Source organism: Eumetopias jubatus, unplaced genomic scaffold, assembly GCF_037043125.1.
Source record: "Eumetopias jubatus isolate StellerSeaLion01/CBP00866 unplaced genomic scaffold, mEumJub1_p1.0 scaffold_1, whole genome shotgun sequence".
In the NCBI taxonomy this organism is placed as follows: domain Eukaryota; kingdom Metazoa; phylum Chordata; class Mammalia; order Carnivora; family Otariidae; genus Eumetopias; species Eumetopias jubatus.
Window position 1 is genome coordinate 83,498,988 of NW_028274807.1, and position 9,586 is coordinate 83,508,573.

Genomic DNA, 9,586 nt, shown 5'->3' on the forward strand with positions numbered 1-9,586 from the left:
GATACTGAATTTTTTGATGTTTTCATTTCCCTCATCTGTAAAATGATGGCAAGAGCAAAATACTTCCTTTACAGTGCTGCTGCAAAGACACAGCACAGACAACCAGGTTTGGCACACGATAGGAATTTAAAAAGGAAAAGAAAGAGGAAAATGGTAACTGTCAAAAGTCCTTCCAGCTTAAAAAAAAAAGAAAAAGAAAAAAAAGATTCACAGTGCTTCCTATTACAGTCTTTTCTTATTCAGAAAAAGATCTGGAACCCAATCTGGGCTAGTTTGGGGTACAACATGAAAATTTCCTTCTTATCCATAAAAAAAATTATGATTTGAGTACATAATGATCCTTTCCAGATACACATTGTCTTCAGAATATGAAAATGTATCATTAGGAAGATAGAAAAGCAATTGTAAAAGTCCTGAAAACAATAAAACTCAGTTAAGCCTTTGATTTCTAACTCAGGCTTAGCCTGCACTTCGAAGAGGAAGGGCTATCAAACAGGTATGCAGGCACACCACTCGTGTCTTCGTGTGACTCATGGAGACTCTGGAAAGCAAACAGACCACAAAACTATGACCAAGTGCTTACCAAAGTCAACCAAACTTTAGATGTCCCCAAATTTGTCTGTGGCAGATCAGTTTCTACCCCTTCCAGAATCTGGTGACCAAAAACATATGACCTATTTCAAGACTCGGGCCAGCAAGGTCCTGTTTCAGTTCTTAAAAGAAGTCCCAGGAGTTTTCAGTCCTATTCCGCCCTTCTACACACCTTGCACTTACCCACCATTAGGAAAACATTTGTCACACTGCAGTTGGGTTTCTGGGTGTCTGTCTTCCCCAGAGACTGAACATACGGACATGTCTCCTTTGTGTTTCTCTCCCCAGTGCCTCTTGTACCACTCGCCACGCCTACTACATATTCAACCCCTGTGATCCAAGGCAGCCTGACACCAAAGTGTGTCCTAGTCTTGTACTTACACCCACTGCATCCCGAAGAACTGAAGACAAAAATACCTGGAATACGTGGTCAAATGAGCATTCACATCCCATGCCATTCTCTCCACCCCAAATACCCTTTCCTTTCATTTTTGACACTTCTCAGGTCTCCTCCAGAAGACATTTCCTTATTGATTCCCACTCACTTCTGACTATGTCTTGCCACTGTGCCTCTCTTAGCAATTAGTACTCAATGTGTGTTAGAGGAATTACCATCTCTTTCACTCTGCAGCAGTGTGCTGCCCTGAGGAGGCTCTCTCTGGGCTCTGCCCTTTGGCTCTCCTTCTCCTTCATCTACTCAGAAAACTCCCCACTTCCTAAGCCTCCCTCTTCCTGACCTCCTTTCCCACAGAGGAAGCATCTCTGAGGTGGACGGAGCAGGGCCCAGGTCAGAGATTCTCACCCGACTATTCATCACAATCATCTAGAGGTTGGAAAATAACAGATGGGGGCTCCCTGCTCCTCCCCATTCAACAGACAGCAGCATCGTCTTGTGCTGTGCCAGCTGCATCCCCAAGACATGATGGTGAAGGTCAGAGTAAATGGATTTGGCCATATTGGGCACCTGGTCACCAGGGCTGCTTTTTACTCTGGAAAAGTGGATATTGTCACCACCAATGACCCCTTCTCATTGACTTCAAATACATGGTCTACATGTTCCAAGTATGATTCCACCCATGACAAAGTCAATGGCACAGTCAAGGCTGAGAATAGGAAACTTGTCATCAAGAGAAAGCCCATCTCTGGGGCACCTGGGAGGTGCAGTCGGTTAAGCCCCTGCCTTCAGCTGAGGTCATGATCCCAGGGTCCAAGGATCGAGCCCCACATTGGGCTCCCTGCTCAGCAAGGAGCCACTTCTCCCTCTCCCACTTACCCTGCTTGTGCTCTCTCTCTCTCTTTCTCTCAAATAAATAAAATCTTAAAAAAAAAAAAAAAGAAAGAAAGAAAAGAAAGCCCATCTCCATCTTCTAAGAGAAAGTTCCCGCCAACGTCATGGGGTGATGCTGGTGCTGAGTACCTTGTGGAGTCCACTGGGGTCTTCACCACCATGAAGAAGGCTGGGACTCATTTCAAGGGTAGACCTAAGAGGGTCATCAACTCTGCCCATCCTGCCCCCATATTTGTGATGGGTGTGAACCATGAGAAATATGACAACTTTCTCAAGATTGTCAGCAATGCCCCCTATACCACCAAATGCTTGACCCCTCTGGCAGGGGACATCCATAACAACTTTGGCATAGTGGAGGGACTCATGACCACAGTCCATGCCATCACTGCCACCCTGAAGACTGTCGATGGCCCCTCTGGGAAGCTGTGGTGTGGTGGCCAAGGGACCACCCAGAACATCATCCCTGCTTCTACTGGTGCTGCCAGGGCTGTAGGCAAGGTCATCTTTGTACTGAACAGGAAGCTCACTGGCATGGCCTTTCACGTCCCCACCCCCAACATGTCAGTCGTGGATCTGACCTGCCACCTGGAGAAAGCTGCCAAATACGATGACATCAAGAAGGTGGTGAGGCAGGCATCGAAGTGTCCCCTCCAGGGCATCCCGGGCAACACTGAGGATCAGCTTGTCTCCTGTAACTTCAACGGTGACACCCTCTCTTCCACCTTCGATGCTGGGGCTGCGTTGCCCTCAATGACCATTTTTGTCAAGCTCATTTCCTAGCACAACAATGAATTTGGTTACAGCGACTGAGTGGTAGATTTTGTGGTTGACGTGGCCTCCAAAGAGTAAGAGCCCCCTGGACCACCAGCCCCAGCAAGAGCAAGAGGAAGAGAGGGGCCTTCGGCTGCTAGCGAGTCCTTGCCCCAACTTCTCCCCCAACACACTGAGAATCTCCTGACCTCTACACGGTTTCCATTCCAGACCCCCTGAAGAAGGGGAGGAGTTTGGGGAGACCTGCCTTGTCATGTACTATCCATAAAGGACACTGTACCCAGCCAAAAAAAAAAAGGAAAAATAACAGATGGGTATGTGTGATCATTGCTTTCTGGAAGAAAACAGATCACAAGTCACTGTTGGAAGTGTTCACCTTTGAAAGGAAGGACTGAGGGCTGGATAGAAGGGGTACAGACTTTCTTTCTGTACTGTGAATTTTTACTTTGGGCATGCATGTCATTTAATTTTCTAAAAACATGGAAAAAACAGATGCTCAAGGTCTGCTCCCAGATATCATTATTTAGAATATCCAGGAAGGGGCCTCAGCAGCTGTATTTTATTTAAAGCTTTGGGTGATTTTGATGCAAAGGCAGAGTTGGGGCCCATGGAGGAGAAAAAGGGTATATTCGAGTTGTGTAGGTATGAATGCACATACCTACATGTGATTGTGTGTGTGAGGGTGGGGGTTGGGAGCAGGATTCCACAACTTAAAAAAAAAAAAAAATTTCCCCTCTCCAATATTCCTTGCATAGAAGTTCCTTAGCCTTCTCCCCAGAAGCCAGATCAGACAGTGGGCTCAGTCTCTGGCGCCTAGGGAAAGGTCAGAATGAAGCTTGTTCCCCATTGGAGGGTGAGTAGTGAAGGGTGACAAGTACGGACTCGGGAGCCAGGCAGCCCAGGTTCTGGTCCTGGCCCTAACTGTGCTTCCAGACACTTTTCTCTGCCTTCGTGTCCTCATTAGGGTGGTGTGAAGATGGTGTGTGCTGCTATGTCCAGAGTACTTAGAGTCAGGCCCGGTAGAGGAAAAGCACAGTGTAATCCCCGGCTATCAGCACGGGAAAGCAGGGGAGCCCCTCATTACCAGGAAAGCTGAAGCAGATCATCGCCCTCTTCCTCTGTGCCCCTGCAGAGCCACATTGCTGTCCCGGTACCATCCCACCATGATGCCATGATCTGTGTGCATGCCTGTCTGCATGACTGGGGTGTTAGTGCCCTATGAGAGACGCAACTTCCCGTGGGATTTGTGTCATCCCTTGCACAGATAGCAGTGGCCTCTAAGAAACTGTAAAGCGTGCCAAGGAAGGAGTCACTTAGTCACAAAGCTGGAGCATCTCTTTCTTCCAGGAAGCCATCCTTGACCTAGCCACATTTAACTATCTTCTCCTCTTCCTCTGTGGACTCACCTCCTGGTAGCTGGTCAACAGTCCACCACCTGAGGCTGAAATTCCATCTCTCCCAGCAGGCGAGGGCTCCTGGAGCATGAGCCTTTTCTTCTCCCGTGTTACATACACACGTCCAGATCTCCGTGCATTTCTTGGCACACAGCAGGAGAGCAATAAATGTCTGTTGAGTCAGATTGCTGCTCTCCTCTGACCCTGCTGACATTCTCCGCTACGCCTACCGGAGGCAAACAAGGTGTGAACCGGCTGTAGCGTCTCTGTATCAATGCGGGTGCGGTGGGGTGGAGGCAGAAGTGGGTTTATCTCTAAGAGAAGCATTTTTTTAGTAAACAGTCTGCACATACTTGAAAAAGAGGAACGGGGCGTGCCCTGGTTCTAAAATCCTAGATAATTTTACTTCATCGGCAGCACGGCCCTTTGTTCTTTATTAAAACTGCATAGGAATAACCTTGCCACGCTATTGCTACTATTAATAATGTGTAGACCTTATCACATTACAAATTGTATTATGAAAATTGAGTGCCAACACCAGGGAAAACTGATAGGACAGAGCTACCTCATTCTCTGATAAGGGAGCGGACTTCCTTCGGACCTGCGCTGGCTCCCTTCTGGGCCTGCGAACAAACGGCAGCCTCCTCAGCCCCCACCCCCTGGGCCTGCGCGCCCCAGTCAAAGGGATCCGTGAGGCCCTTCTGCAAGGTGCCACCAGGCCTCCTAAATAGAACTGGCGACGAGCTGCGGCTCCGTGGCCAGCAGTTTGCCTTCAAAACAACCAGCAGGCCTTTCAAAATGACAGGAACCCAGTCCAATCCACACAGTTCTCAGTTTTTATAAGGACAGCTTCCCATAGTTTCCACCTCAGGCTTCCAAACCACCCTTGTAAACAGGGCGTCGTCCTCACTTTGTGTCTTACCCTCCCTGCTGTGTGAACTAGGAATTCTTCTCATCTCACTAGCTCCGCCCCTCTCCCCCCCCCCGCCCCGGGGGGGGGTGGCTGCCCAGGGGCTCCCCAGGAGGATCTTAACTCCGTCTTCTGATGGTGGCGCTCTGTGAGGAGGCTACACGCAGCCCTGCGTCAGTGGGAAGAAGGTTTCCATCCACAGTTCATTAAACCCAGTTCGGCAGGGCACGTCCTCCATTAGGAGCTAGAGCAGCATGTCAAGCATTCTGCAAGACGACCCTGAGGGGAATACCTGCGCAGGGCTTTCTTTTGCCTACGAAAACCAAATGAGGTCTGAACCCAATGAGGGTCTGGTTTAACTTCCTCAAATCACCCCCTTATTCTTCCTGGGAAAGACCCGCCCAGCGACCCAGACGGATTCTCCGGATTTCAAATGCAAATTGCACACACTCGCACGCACACACAGGCACACACACGCTGTGAGAGAGTTTTTATGGGGTAAATGGTGGCGTCGTGAACGTCCAAGTTCAGCACCACTTTTTAACTTTCCATCACCAGGCCTTATCTTTCCAGAAAAGAGATGAAAAGGTCTGAGGGAGGGAGGTGATCATAGAGATGGGAATGGCTTTTATTAAAAGAGTGTTTTCCCAGACCTTAACTAAACCTCATCCACTTTCGTCAGTCAGGGCCGACAGTTGAGAGCAATATTAGAGGAGGTAATTGCATGTATCAGTCAACAGCTTTTGTCCCATGGCCGCTGAGAATTACAGTAAAACGGGGCACAGGAAAACAGCATACTGGATTAAAGGCAAAAAAGATCTTTCTCCAGTTTCTCTCTACTCACCAGCTGTTATGTTCCACTGCAGAAACAGAAGCAGCAATAATATCTGGGGGAAATCTAGCCTACCACAGTCTGGAGCTTTTTTTTTTTCCTCCTTCTGTTTTTCCTCTGCCTTAAAAGTGATTAAGCTTCAACTTTAAAGAGAAACTTTTTCAAAAAGCATTCTATCTCACCATAGCAACTAAGCTCTTGACCGTATATGAATTTTTCTCCCATTCAAGTATATGGACACATATAAACCGGAACCTTCTACCGTTGCTCAGACTGACTATAAAACAGCCACCTCAGAGCTGTTTGATATCACTTGGTAACACGTCCCCCCCCCCCCCGTAGTTGTTGCTTAAATAAACAGTTGGCAAGACACAGATACATTTTACGTACATTTGATTGTAAATCACATCAAGTCAAATCACACCATGCTGAAGAGTTAGCAGAGGGGTCTGAAATTCACCCCCGCTAAGTGGGAGTTGGAAGAAGAGAGAGAGGAGAGAGAAATGCCTATCCTTGTGCACCAAGCACAAATCCGCACAAGAGAAGTGTGATCGTCACCAGGTCCCCGGTGCTCTGGACACCACACCCTGGCTCCCTTACCCCCATGCTAAAGGAACTCCCTTTCTCTCAGCCATGAGAAAATAACGAAGTCTGTCCAAAAGCTGCCAGAGACTTTGGACACAAAAGAAGAGCATTCTTAGGGTCAAGCCGAGGGTACCTGAAAGGGAGAACCAGCTGAGCTGGGAAGGACAGAGACCAACTCCAGCAGGATAGCAGAGACCAAAGAATCGTGGCTCCAGGTCATGTCTAAGTGCTTCAGGGAAACCAGGCGCCCAGCTGAGTTTGGCCAGCTCCACTGTGACTCTGACAGAGGCCTGTCGGGACATGGATGCAGTGGACCACAATAAAGCTGTTGTTATTAATGAATTTGATTCTTAAATACTTGAAATTCTATAGCCAAGATCAACTTCATGCTGCAGTAGTTAACAGGTTTTGTTTTGTTTTGTTTTTTACAGATCAAAAGCTGAGGTTTAGAGAGGTAAGGCAACTCACCAAGACATAGCCAATGAGTAATACAGGCAGGATTCAAACTCAGCTCTGTCTTTCCTAAAGCCTTGCTCGTGCCACTACAACTTCATCCTGGGGTGGTGCATGTCTAGCAGTACTTGAGTATGGACTCCAGGGATGTAGGGAGCTATAAGATAAACCTGTAGCATCTTCCGGGGACATCAAATTTATTCAAATATCGGTGAGTATCAAATGGAACAGGACGAGTAGGGTGGTATGGGATTAAGTAATTGCATTAATCAATATTTTATAACACAGTTTTTCAAATTAAATTCAATGGGTGTATTAGAGAGCAGGATGCAATATTCCTGTTTTTTAAAAAGATTGAATAGGTAATGAATTAATATGATTCAAATTCAAACACTATAAATAGTATGAAGTGGAAAGTTTCTCTCTCACTTATCCCCGAGCCCCAATTCCCAATTCCCTTCTCAATAGGCAAATTATTACCTATTTTATGCATATGCATATACACATATGACAGGGGAAGTACATATATAGTCTTTGTTTTCTTCTTTAAGAGAATAGTAGCCCACTAGACATGCTTTTCTGCACATTACTCTTTTTCATTAAACAAGAAATCTTGAAGGTCGTATCTATAAACAAAGTACTCCCTCATTCTTGTCGACAGCTGTTAGTACTTCATTAAATTGATGCATCATTATTTATTTAACCAGTCCTATTAGTGGACTTTCAGAATGTCCTGAAAACTTTGCTACTACAAACAATGCCTCAATTAATAATCTTTTACATGGATCACTTCACACATTTGAGAATATGTATGTGGGATGCATTGCCACAAGTAGGACTGCTAGGTCAAAGGCATTTGCATTTACATTTTGACAGATATTAACAAATTTCTTTCTATGGAAGTTTTACCAGTTGGCAGAAAGCCATTTCTTAGAATTATCAAACTCTTTTACGTTTGCCAACCTGACAGATGAAAAATGAAATCTCACTGTCATCATAATTTACATTTTTCTTCTTCTGGGTTGGGCCGAGCAGCTTTTCAGGTCCTTAAGAGCCATTTCTCTTTCATTTTCTGAAAACTGTCCATATCCTTTGCCACTTTTTATGGGGTTTGGGACTTTTTTTAATTGGCTTGCAGCGTTCTTTAGAAGGTGCAGAAGCTAGCCCTTTGTCTGCGACTTGGGTTGTACAGTTTCTCCGGGCCCACCAGTCTGCCTCCTCTTGTCAGTTTCCACTGAGAAACCCAGCCCCGCCATGGGCAGCATGGCGCCAGCAGCCTGACCGGTCCCACGTGGATCCATGTGGACTCTTCCTGAAACCTACTCGCTGCCTGGCCAAGCTTCCTTCCACATCTTGGGTTCTTTCCCCAGGGCCTGCTCCTGTCCAACAGACATCCAAGTCACCCTGATCTAGCTATTCCATCTCCAGCCTCCCCTGAAGAGGTGAGGAGGTAAGAGAGAGGCGAGAACTGGTGCATTTTCTCAACACCAAATCCCCACCCAGTATTTATACACACCACTGTTTCTCCTCCACTAAGCATGCTCAATATCACATAGAGCAGCTCGATGATAATAATCACTATCATGTATTGAACATTTACTGTGTGCCAAGCACCAATCAAAGCACTTTACATATAATAACTCATTTCATCTTCAGAATGTCTCAGGAAGGTATTATTATCATCAACCCATTCTACAGATGACAACACAAGTGACAGAAATATTCAATAATTTGCTAAGGATCCTAATGCCAATATGAAGCCAGGACAGAGAGTCAGGCACTCTGGACTATATATCCATCCAACCTAACCCAGCAGGTATTCTGGCCACCACTCAGGTTACATGTATCACATGCATGTACATACACCTACACACACTGCAGTGCAAGAAAATTTCGCTAATATTTTATGAGATTAAGGAATACTTTATCCTAGTACCAACATGATATGAGGTCTTGTGGGGCTTATATAAGCCATGATATTGCAAGTTAAAGATGTATGAGGCCTTAGCTTGCTTAGTTGTTGTTTTTTTTAAGATTTTATTTATTTGACAGAGAGACAGCGAGAGAGGGAACACAAGCAGGGGGAGTGGGAGAGGGAGAAGCAGGCTTCCCGCTGGGCAGGGAGCCCGATGCGGGGCTCGATCCCAGGACCCCAGGACCATGACCCGAGCCGAAGGCAGCCGCTTAACGACTGAACCACCCAGGTGCTCCATTAGCTTGCCTAGTTTTAACTGAAAGCTAAGTAAGTTGTACATAAGTCTGAGGAACTATCCATCAACTTTCAAATAATCAAGGAAATAATATCTAGGAAAACATGGCTTAAGAACTGTGACATGGGCTGATCCCATGGGCCTACTTGGAAGTGATGCTCTGTTATTGAAACTTACACAGCTCTCATATCCAGAGCAGAAATGCATCCCAACCCTCAGCACATGCATATGGCAAATCTTACTACAATAAGTGACCTAGGGACTCCTATTTGTGCTTTGTATCTTCAAGGCCTAGGTCTATAAAAACAAACTCCCCCAATTCAAACCCACATTTCAAAGCCAAATATTCTGGGACAGACAGGATGGCCCCCAGAGTGACTCATTCAGCTATGTTTCTGTCATGCCATATGAGGCCAGCTCATGTCTGCCCTCTGTCTTTTCTCATTCCCTAGATGACCACAAAGGGGCAAAAAAATCAATCTGTGTCCCACTGAAGGTGGCCAAAGCCACACAAATGTATGAAGCCAGAGCGTGGGATCATCACAGCAAAAC

The 9,586-nt window shown here is 46.3% G+C and overlaps 1 long non-coding RNA gene across 1 annotated transcript; it reads right to left on the minus strand.

Annotated features, from left to right (window-relative positions):
• Positions 1–432: 432 nt before the first annotated feature.
• Positions 433–4,282, minus strand: LOC114206923 (uncharacterized). The gene is made up of 3 exons (XR_003608752.2): positions 4,057–4,282; positions 2,458–2,655; positions 433–541 (listed from the first exon to the last, which is right to left on the minus strand). It is a non-coding gene; the product is annotated as an uncharacterized LOC114206923 (long non-coding RNA).
• Between the last annotated feature and the right edge of the window lie 5,304 nt (positions 4,283–9,586).